The sequence below is a fragment of the Gastrolobium bilobum genome, unplaced genomic scaffold, assembly GCF_033153095.1.
Source record: "Gastrolobium bilobum isolate Gb01-03AN ecotype WA unplaced genomic scaffold, APGP_CSIRO_Gbil_v1 utg10055, whole genome shotgun sequence".
Taxonomy (NCBI): domain Eukaryota; kingdom Viridiplantae; phylum Streptophyta; class Magnoliopsida; order Fabales; family Fabaceae; genus Gastrolobium; species Gastrolobium bilobum.
This window is the reverse complement of record NW_026895634.1, coordinates 19,200-31,254: the sequence shown is the minus strand read 5'-3', so window position 1 is coordinate 31,254 and position 12,055 is coordinate 19,200.

Sequence of the window (12,055 nt, the reverse complement as noted above, 5' to 3'; positions counted from 1 at the left end):
TCGAGAGGACAGTACAACTGATATAGAATAGGATAAACCATCACTTTACTCCTCCTTTCTATTGTTTTGTGTAAGGTTGGCATGATCCACCAAAACGGGACCGACCGAGTTCATCCCTCATTGATATTATCTAATGATTTGTGGAATTAAGTAATTTCTTTAAAACAATAAATTTAACTCAGCATAATTTTTATAAGAGTAAATACTTATTTTGGTCCCTGACAAAAAACATGATACTATTTTCGGTCCCTATCAAAAATAAATTAGCCTGGAAGTTCCCAACAAAGACAAAGAGGTCCCACGATACTCTTTCTGTTAGTCACAATCAGATGGCGTCACTCACGGAACTGATGCGTAACATTAATACGGGCTCACCTGCCACGTTAGAAGGCAAACATCGTCGTTTGGAGACCTGTGTCCACGTTGCTGCATAAACAAGTAGTAACCAATTGAATGTGAAGTCTGCCTTCCCCCTCAATTTCTCCACATGAACGTCATCCTATAGTGTAGGGTTTACAGAAACACATCAGGTGGGGATTCAATCAAAAATTGAACGTTGCAATTTAGGGTTTACTGATTTAGGGATTACTGAATATTTTGTGCGTTCTTTGAAACTTAGTGTTTAGGAAATGAATATTTCTTCTTGAGGGGGAGCTCAATTGGGACTAGAAGCCAAAGAAGGAGTGTTGCTCTAAGGTGTAAATGTGGGAGGCACAGTGTTGTTTACACTTCCAAAACGGATAGAAACTTAAATAGAGCATTTTTGGGTGTCCCAATTTCAAGGTGAGTTTTTTTTTTTTTTTTTGCATTCAGTTAGTTGCATGCGTTCTTTGTTAAAGTTGAATGTTATTAAGAGTTTGGTTTCATTTTGTGTTAGGAAAAGAAGCCACACTGCAATTTTTTTTAGATGGGTGGATGATGCTACAACTGATACGATGGAGTTGGAAGATTAGAGAATTAATAAGCTGGAGTTGAATGTAGCTGAAATGTAATTCAAGTTGAACTATGTGGACATGAAGCTCAATGATGAACTGCAGTTGGATGTGAATGACCAGGAAAAGAAGATTAATGAGCACCATATAAAGATTAATGACCTATCAATGAAGATGCATGCAGAGTTTGATAGGGTGGAGAAGGAAATTAAGCATGTGCGTAGGTGTGCTAGAGTGTTTGTTGGATCCATTATTGTTGTGTTTGTAATACGTATATATCTTGGAAGTAGGCTGGAATGGAAAAAAAAAGTGTAGTACTATTGAGATTTGCTGGTGTATGTACCATTACATGTTGTAATGATTTTGAAATGTAAAGATTTGTAATGGAAGGATCAGTGTTGAAATATAATGAAATGTTGTTCATACAATGTATATAACATGGCGTATGTACTTAAACTTATGTTTATTGGCACGAAGTGCAGTATAAACTTGAAGGAGATAAAAAAATGGAAACATTGAATGAACATTAATCTGAGACAGTCATGGTGTTAATTATGCAGAAGTTTAGTGTGTAACTCATTATTTAATGAGTAAAGTCCCTTTTGGGCCCCTAACAAAAAACCTGGTTACCACTTTCGTCCTTTACAAAAACAAATATCCATATTAGTCCTTTTTTAGGGACTAAATTGAGTCTTCATTGAATTTCGGAGAGACCACATTTTCAAAGAACTGGAATTGTAGAGTGACCAAAAGTTGACTTTTTTTGTATGGGACAAAAGTGGGAACCGTGTTTTTTGTTAGGGACCCAAAAGGGGCTTTACTTTTATTTAAATCACCATCTAAATAAGTACTGACATTGCTGGTGTATTAACAACTTATGGTGGCATTGGTGTGTGGAAAGGTAACTAGGGACCAAAAAAGACCCTGATAAAATTGTTAAGGACCAAACTGGATCTATGTCTTAATTACCAAGGACTAAAATGGTCCCGATGCAAATTGTTGAGGATTTATAAGCGAAATGCATTGCTGATGGATGAGAAGTGCAATGATGCTACATATGCCCTTAAAACGACACAACAAAGACAATATATATACCAGTGTTGACATAAACAAGAAAGTTTATCAGAAGAAGTGCGCATAACAGATGGTGTAGACCAATATTAAAAATTTCCACATTGTAGACAGAAATGAAGATGATGAAGTGATAACCAGACATTTTGCATTCATTTCCACATATCCAAAATATAAGCACTAACTATGGCCAATATGCCTCAGTCATACAAAAAAAGCCTAATGACATATTTCCATCAAGGCCAATACAACAGTGTTTCAAAACCTGCAGTAATTACAAGTACTAATCATGGCCATAACCAGAGGCATACAAAAAAAGCCTAAGGACATATTGGAACAGGTCAATACCAAAATGTTCCAAAAAAATTGGCCTAATTACAATTACTAATCATGGCCTATATCAAAGGGTGACAAAAAATGGCCTAATGACATTGCCATTCAATTCTTGGTTTTGGTGGCTTGAATCCTGTTGTAGACATGAAGCTCATGAATCTGGCCTTGGTACCACTGTTTGCTACAGTTAGTGTCTCATTGAACACAACCTCAGTAGGATTTGATGGAGCTGGGCTGCAACCTCTTGATGGTCTTGAACTTGGTTGAGCCTCAGTTGTTGCATGCTAGCTGCTTGTCTTTGGTACAAGGCTTCCTTGAGTCATCACTATTTCTTCCTCTGGCCTTGATTGAATATTAACATTAACTGGTTTTTTCTTTGACTTTGAAGGAGCTACAGGTCTCTTACATGTCTTTGGGTAATGACCAATCTGACCACATTTGGAGCACTTAACTGTATAAAACTTTTTCAGTTTCTTGTTGGTCTTCATAAGCTCTTTAGTAGGATCCTTTTTGCGATGCTTTTTAGGATGTCTAATTGGCCTTTTCAGGCGTGGAGGAAGTAGTCTAAAGGCATCACAAGAGGGCCAATATTGTTGGGAATTGACTGGGTTGAGTATGTGTTCATAAGTGGCATGCAAAGCATCCACTGTCAGCCACTGATGGAGATGATTTTCTACAAGTTCATTCTTGTGAGCAATGGTAGTAATGGCATGTTCACATGGCAATCCAGTCAATTGCCAAACATTACAAATACAAGATTGGTTAGTTAAGTTCACCCCAACCCTTTGACCCCTTCCAGAGACTTCATAAACATCTTGGACCAAGTTCTCAGTCCATGTAGGTGTCCAAGAATTGCTAGCAACCTTCCATTAGTCTAGCCTCTTATGTTGTGCAGGTGTTATCTTGCCCCTAAATGTTTGCAAAATTCTCTTGTGTGCTGCCATCTTTCTCATTATATAACATCTCAATTCCTCGCACAAAGTCATGATAGGTTTGGACCTATAATTCACAATATTTGAATTCCACACCTCAGCCATGTTGTTTGTGATGTTGTCACATTTAGGCCAGTGACTATAGTATGCCTTAACCCAATAAGAAGGATCTATATTATCAAGATACTTTCAAGCTGGTTCATTTAAGGTTTTCAGCCTTTGTATAACTTTCTGAAATTGGGGGACAGTTGTGCATCTAACACATTCCCACACAATTTCCCTGGTCTCTTTATCTTCCCATTGCTTGAGGAAGTTCTTCCACACATGATGGACACATAATCTGTGATGTGCACCAGACATAATATCCTTCAAAGCTAGAACCAATCCCTGTAGGTTAAAATGAAACTAATTGTTATATGTGAATCAGCACAAGCAATTTAAAATAAATAAATAAATTCATAAACCATAAATTGATACCTTTTGTTGATCTGATATGAAATTCCAACCATAAACTCCATGATCCCCTAAGTCTTCTTGCAATAAGGACAAAAACCACTTCCAGTTATCCTTTGTCTCACTGTCAACCATGGCAAAGGCAATTACATAAAATTGTTTGTTTGCATCCTTACCCACAGTACTCAATAATTAACCCTCATAGTAGCCCTTCAAAAAACAACTGTCCAATCCAATTAAAGGCCTGCAACCAGCTTTGAAGCCCCTCTTACAAGCATCAAGGCAAATGTACATCCTGTCAAATATTAGCAGTACTTGTGGAATAGGATGGGGTGTTACTTGCATTTGGCAAGTTGATCTAGGGTTGCTTCTCAATAGCTCTGCAAGATATTCCCTTAATTTGCCATATTGTTCCTTCTCACAACCTCCAACCATGTCTTTGGCTTTCTTAAGAGCCTTGCTTACTTTCTTCATATTTAAATGAACATTGTATTCCTCTTTCATGTGTTCAAATGCCTCTGACCTTAACATCTTCGGCTGTGTCAATGTCATTTTCTCTAATTTCTTGGCCACCCAATCTTGAGTAGCCTTTTTATTCTGGAACACTCTGCAACATGTGTGTGTCTTATTAAATGTTTCTATTTGGAATGTGCTTAGCTTGGTGTTCCAAGCACAATACACCATCCATTCACAGTCTTCAATACTGCATTTGGCCCTTACTCTGATCTTGTCATTCTTAGCCCAGATAAACTGCCTCCCAAGACTAATGTTATAGTCTTTCACAGCACATTTAAATTGCTCCAAATTCAGAAACTCCATGCCAAGTTCTAAATAAACATGCCCAAAGGCAGCATGTTCATTAAACTTTGGCTATACAGGTCTCACATGTTCATCATCATCACTTGAAGGATGAGTCCTTAATTTCTCAGAAAGATAAGTATATCCATCTTCTTCAAATAACATTTGGTCTTCCTCTTCATCCACTAAATCATCAGAGTCTTCATTGCTGCCATCCTTCTTGTATGTCTTCTTCTTTAGGGTCTTTTTTATAGGCCTTTTTCCCCACATGGTGCAATCTATTTTGTTTCATCATCTAATTGGTCCTCAACACCGGGGGGGAATGCTTATATACCTCATCCTCTGCACTGTCATATGAATCCAAAGAAGCAATCTCATAATCTCCACCGTCATGTTCCGAAGAATGACCACCATCCCCTGCACTCTCATGCTTAGGATTCACACCATCATCATGTGAGATCTCATGATCCGAATTCACCCCATCATCACCTGCACTCACATTTTGACAAGAAAACACTCCATCATCTTGTGCATGGTCCTCATTATAGGTGGAATTCACCACATTATCCTCTGTACTATCATGTTCAGGTGAACCAAACTGAGGAATTGATATGCAGTCTTCGAAATAAATATGTATCTTATTTCCATTACCTAAGGCAGCCTCACACATAGCATATACATCAGAATCCTTACTAAGAGGTTTGAGACCTTGCACTAAATTGGGTTCACCAGGCTTTAGCCACATCATCTTTTTACATTTTTCATACCCAAATTTCTTAAAGAGAGTGTCAAGGTCACGCAAATTAACGTAGTCAATATCCATCTCAGGAAGTGAGTCAACTCTACCATTTACATAGGTAAGCACTCCATCTTCATCTCTTACTAAAACACCACCATGATGATAAACAATGACTATATATTCAGCCATCTGTACAAAACAAAAAATAAGTTAGCTTTCTTTAATCCATTGAATTCCAAAAACTCCCAACACTGGTCCTATGTAAATCATTAATAATACCTCAACAATAATAAAAAAAACCCTAAACAAACAGATAAGGGAACATGCATTTTTGTCCACTTTGCATGTGGTTTTTACTACTGCTTGGGTCAACCTTGGACCACTTTACTCACACAGGGACCACACACGGTACCCATTTTATTTATTTTAAACCCTAAAGTGAAACATGGACCACATTGTCCACAGAACATGCACAAATGAAACACACATTACACAACAAAAACTTCATGGGGACCACAGACAACAAATAGCAACCGGAATAAAAAAGTGTTCCAAAATACATGACATTTACCTTTAACAAAACGATGAACCTCGTACCAAACCCAAGCGAGCAAAGCTCGAATTTCCTCCGAGTGTTGAACCGCTGTAGAATCAAAACACAACAAATGTTTAAGTCCAATACCCACAACGTCATAGTCAATTCCTTCTCAACAATGGATGTTGAACTTCCAAGAATGGGAAATGGTAAAGTGAACAACAGTTAGGTGAATGGCACTTTTGGGTTTCTACTTGTTTCTGCAGCAACGTGGACACAGGTCTCCAAACGATGTCGTTTGCCTTCCAACGTGGCAGGTGAGCATGGGTATTAACGTTACACTTCAGCTCTGTGAGTGACGCCGTCTAATTGTGACTAACAGAAGGAGTAATGTGGGACCTCTTTGTCTTTGTTGGGGACTTCCAGACTAATTTATTTTTGATAGGGACCGAAAAGGGTACCATGTTTTTTTGTTAGTGACCAAACTGAGTATTTACTCTTTTTATAAAGCTCTTATCATAAGAAGAACTTTTTTAATGATGGAAAAATTAAAAGTTAAAAGTTATTAGGAAGAGTTTTTTTTTAAGATGTATGTCAATTTTTTCGAGTCCTTATATTTATTTTATAATTTTACCCATATTCTAAACTTGTATTTATAAATTTTATTATTTATCCTAATAATTCATGCTAATAACACGTTATTGCATCTTGCCTTTATATAATCACTAAACACCTTTTAACTTTATCTTTTAAGCTCTCTTTTTAATTTTAGCTTAAAAATAATTCTAAGTTTAAAAAAATATATCAAACAGGCACTAAGTGAAATGTGTATCATTATGTAAATTTGCACAAATAATATTTTTGAAAAATTGCTTGAATGATAGTATTTTTTGTTCGGTTCCAGCTTCAGTTGTAATGGTAGTGAATTGACCATTGGAGAGGGCCATTAATGTTGCAATTTTGCAACAAAACTACAACATATTCAAATATAAATTTAAAGTGTCGTATAAAATACATATGGCATTAAACTCATGAATATGTTGGTGAAGAAATGTTGTGATATATATATATAGATAATAAGTTCAATTTTTTTCATAAAAAAAACAGTGATCCTTGGATTGACCCGACTTGCCTCTATCCTATCCTACTTTAACACACCTACATGCAGGACGAGTTGAATTAGGTTAGATTGAAATGTACAACCCAACCTGCCCATTTATGACAAGTTGATGGGTTAACCCATCAAGTTCAACCTGCTTTGTCAACTCTAGTTTGGTCAACCAATAGGATATAATAAACTTATCATTTTGACTCATTTTATCGATTTTGTAGTCTAATAATCTAACCTAAAGGGAACTTGGGTTATAATTTAATGTAATAGGATATGAAATTATGCTTCCTTAAGAACATGAGAGCAAGTCTTACAATTGCCAACCAACGCCGGCTAGCCAACACCACTACCACCACCAGCACCATCATCACCACCAACCATAGCCACCATGGCGTGCGTTCATCAGAAAAAAATTGTTAAACAAAATAATGTTAAAATTAGAAGTGATAATATGGGTTGAACCCGAACGGACAAACCGTCAACCCGCCAAAACGGGGCGAGGCGGGTTACATACCTTAACCCGTCAACCTGCCCCGTCAAGTAACAAGTTAAAACAGGTATAGGAGGGGCGGGGTGGGTTAACCCGCGGGTTATTATTATTTTTTTTGAATTTAAAATTACAAAAAATATATTATGTTATCATTAATTTTTATTTTGAAACTACAAAACAGCCTTCGTATAGACTTTGCTCCTTTTCATATTCATGGTCTTTGTTTATTAGCTGGGTGCAGATGGTGTGAGAAGGAATATATTTTGCTCTGATATAGTATACAGTGTAAAAGCTTACAATAAAGTGTGTTTTCATGATTATTTGTTAACATTACTACAGTTACGTATATCTCGTTAACGTAAATATTGTGAGATCTTTGAAGTACCTACTCAAACAACATTGAAAAAATGCTGGACTCGTAACTTCTGAGATAAAAAAACGTTATACTTAAGTTGAATATTTTAACATTAAAAATCATTAATGGATAGCATTGATAGTTTAATCAAAATAAAAACATAAATAGTTATTGAAGGGTTCATTTTAGAATTAATGTTACTTATTGTGTCCGTTGAAAGAGTTGTTCTGTAATTAGTATAGACGTGTTTTTTTTTTTATTTGTACAATTTTTAATAAAAAACTTATAATCATTTATTTTGACAGGTTGAAACAACAATTTTTTGGTGATATACGAGCCAACCCACCTTAAAACGGGATGGGTTCAATTTTTCAATCCATCATCCAATTGTGGGTCAACCCGCCCAGCCCAGTTTTTTGACGGGTTGAGGGTGGGTCGGGCTGGGACGCCCCTTTTTTCACCTCTAGTTCAAATCATTGAGAGGGGATAATCTGTGTTAGAAAAATCATTACAACAAATACACTCAGTTTCATGAAATACACACAAAAAATTGAAACATACAATAACGCACAGTTAAAGTGTACCGTACGAAAATATATGAATGCATCAAGGAAAAATTCAATATTAGACAATGTGTCCTTAAGACAATGTTGTCCTCCCTATGATGCCTAAAATTCATGGATAATTATCTTCCAGGATAGAACATATTACCTCTATTCTTATAGTGGCACTTCCAGATTGAATAGCTCATCGAACTCAACCTATGCCTATCCAATCGCACTAGAGTAGAAATGCAAATGCAAATGCAATTGGAAAAGACTCTCTTAAACATATTATCCTCTCCATAAATTTTAACATCATATGGATAACAATCTTAAGACAATTTTGCCCTCTCTATAGTGCCTAAGATTCATGACAAATGTCTCCTAGGATATAATGGATTATCTCTATTCTTGTGGCGGCACTTTCACATTGAATAGTCTCATCGAACTCAACCTATGTCTAACCAATCGCACTAGAGTAATAGAATGCAAATGCAAAGAACTTACCAAAAATTAATAGAGACAAACTTGTATAAAAATTGTGATTATATATTTATTTTAAAAAAATGTAGGTCACGATTGAAAAGATACCCTTTCAAGGATGAAGCAACATATTCGTTCGACGACGAAATGACACATCTTTTCAAATCAAACTTCTTATTCATAAGAATAATTAATTTAAAAATTAATTCCAAGAAAAATTTCATTAACTTTTTTTTTGGAGTTACCCAAACTTTCATTAACTTTCACCAAACAACAAATTTCTAACTTTATCCAAATATTATTACATACATAAAAATTGACAATAAGTTTAAAACTTGTTTTAAAAGTTTATTTGGTAAAGATATACTTTTTTTTATTTTTGGAATTTTTTATTTATTTAATATTATGCCTTTTATATTTTTTGAAAAAAATTAAAATAGGAAATAATATATAAATGAGTCAAAAGGAAAAAAAGAAGTTTAAAAATTAATTTTAAAAAATTTCTATAAAATTATGATATAATAAATATTTTAGTTTTTTTATATCGTATCTTGACACTGTCTAGTTGATTAGTTCCCTTTAAGTACAATATTGGAAAACATGTGCACATCAAATCTGAGATATAATATGACTTTATTAGAATCTTATAATTTCCTATTTTTATCTAGTCCTCTTATCATAATCCATTATTTTATCCTATCCATTGAAGGGCTTATCAAGCCCATATCTTATCATACTTTTATCCATCTCTCTTATCTTATATGTCCTTATGATATCTTGCTCACCAAACAGGCTCTTAAGGTAAGACATGATTTGTAGTTCAAATTTAAGATAAGTTGTTACTAGCTATGGTAGCCATAATTTTAGGTATACAATCTCTAAACTTTGAAAACATGTAACATGATATTTAATAACTTTCTGTTTTTGATAATTTTGTTTGATTTTCACTCAAGTAGTAATTGACATGCTTAAACCAACCATTTTTTACCAATTTTTTTTATGATAAAATTTGAATTTATCCCCTCCAAATTAGGGTTATGTGCACTTTAATTATGAAACTTGAAAAATCTAATTTTAATATGATAATTTCCATTAGAGTTTGCCAAAAAAATCAAATCAAAAGACAAAAGTGAACATGTAAGAAAGTTTAGAAATTTTGTTGATGTTTTTGAAAATTTTATATAAAAGTGCACACGATCTAAAGCTAGAGGGGATAAATTAGATTTTTTAATTTTAATTCTTTGGCAGAGTATAGGACAAAGCACCAAACAAGAGAAAAACAAGACGAAAAGCTGAAATCTAACCAAGAACTAACAAATAGCAAGATCGGCTAATAGCAGCAAAATCTACCAAATATAAAAGGCATAGAAAAATGAGTCTTCCTTGTCTTTTTGGTTAAACAAAAGATTAATCATCCAATCCACACAAACGTTTCCTTCTCTATACATGTGCTGCAACCAAACTCTCCAATTTCTAACCAACATTGCTTGTATTCGAGATAAATGGTGACTCTTGTGAGATGCATCACCAACTTTGGTGAGCAGAGTGATCACACTAGAGGAATCAATTTCCAATACAACTTGACGACATTATAAGTTCCAAGTCATGCAAAACACCCCAAAGCTTCGTTGTGAAGGTTGTGCACTTGCCAACTCTATACACAAACCCTCATTTCCAAAGTCTTACCTTATCTTGAAGCACACCCCCATAAGCCGTTAGACGAGGGTTGCCATGAGCTATCCATAAGTATTAACCTTTAGTCAGCCTTCCTCCGGATGGTTTCAAGCAATGGTTGCTTCCATAGTTAATTGCTTTGTAACATGTTGGCTTGTGGATGAGGATGCAACATGAATTTCCTGGGATAGAGAATTCATTATGTTCACTCTCTGATTATCTATGTGATCAGTCCAACACCAATTGGGTTGGGCCTAATCACGCACTGTTGAAGGTAGAGGATGTTGATGAAGAGAAGGAAAAATTGATGAGATGTTGTTGAGATGCTTGGAAGCTTGGCGAGATGATGTTGTATGATGCGAAATGGTTGGGCTGTGTTTGTGCTTCTCTGATTTGTATGAGACCGACTGGGGGGTACCTGCAAAGGCACTCTGACGCTCAAATTAGTTTAATATCCAAGGAGGTTCAAATATTCAGAGAAAGATATCCACAACTAGGCCAATAGCCTCTATATTTATAGTGTTTGAGCGTCATGTTTATCACCATCCTTCAAGAGGCAGTGTTCATGATGATTGGTGGAGAGAGATGGCCTCTCTCAGGCTATTCCTTGGTGGGCAAGCTTATATTCATAGCAGATTCTACAAGTATGGCGGCAAGCTCCTGCCATCCTTTTACTAGTCCCTGTTTGTGGCCAACTTACCTGAGCTGCTGATTTCGGCAATGATGATTCCTTCTAGTTTAAGTTATGTTAGCTTGGTGGCCAAGACATGAGCGAGATCCACACCTCTTATGGCGAAATGGATTGCCTTTGTGGCTATGTCGCGTGAGATGGATTGCCCTTGGTTATGTCGCAAGAGTGAGTTGGGCCTTTTGGGCCTCTACCTTAGGTATAATAAGTCTGAATCACTATGTTATCTGAATTGCTATGCATAGCCATGTTTTTCCAGTGCCATAGCTTCCAACAAGAAATCATGTGGACCTAGGGATATTCGATTGGGTTGGGAGATACTGGGGATTTTGGACACCAACCAATACTCGAAATTAGGCGGGAATAAGCTACTAATTACCTCATGAGGCACTAAAGTTGTCCAGAGCTATGATGCACCGACACTTCAAAAAATCTGACTTATTGTGTCCGACACTTCGACACTCTCCGACACTCCAACACGTGTTGGAAAGACTCAAAAAAGGGTTCAAATGTTGCGTTTTAGTGCGTTTTTAATTCCAACTATTAAATTTGTTAGATTACGATTACTATTTTATTGAGTTTAATATAAATATTTGTGATATTTTATGTTTTTTTGCAGTACTGATGGGTATTATAAGTTTAGCTTCATTTTTTTGTTAAATTATTGAATATTAAATATATATACACTACATAAATTAAAATATTGTTTAATATCAAAAAGTGTCCTTCCTAACGTGTCTGAATCGAATATTTTTTAGAATTAACGTGTTTGAGTGTCTGTGTGTCCCACATGTCTCGTGTTCGTATGCAACATAAATAAATCTAGAGTACTCGAGCTATCGAATAATCTCGCATAGCATGCACAACGCTTTCCACATCTGACTTGCAAGTTAGACATATGGATTGTGATTAATCCAGA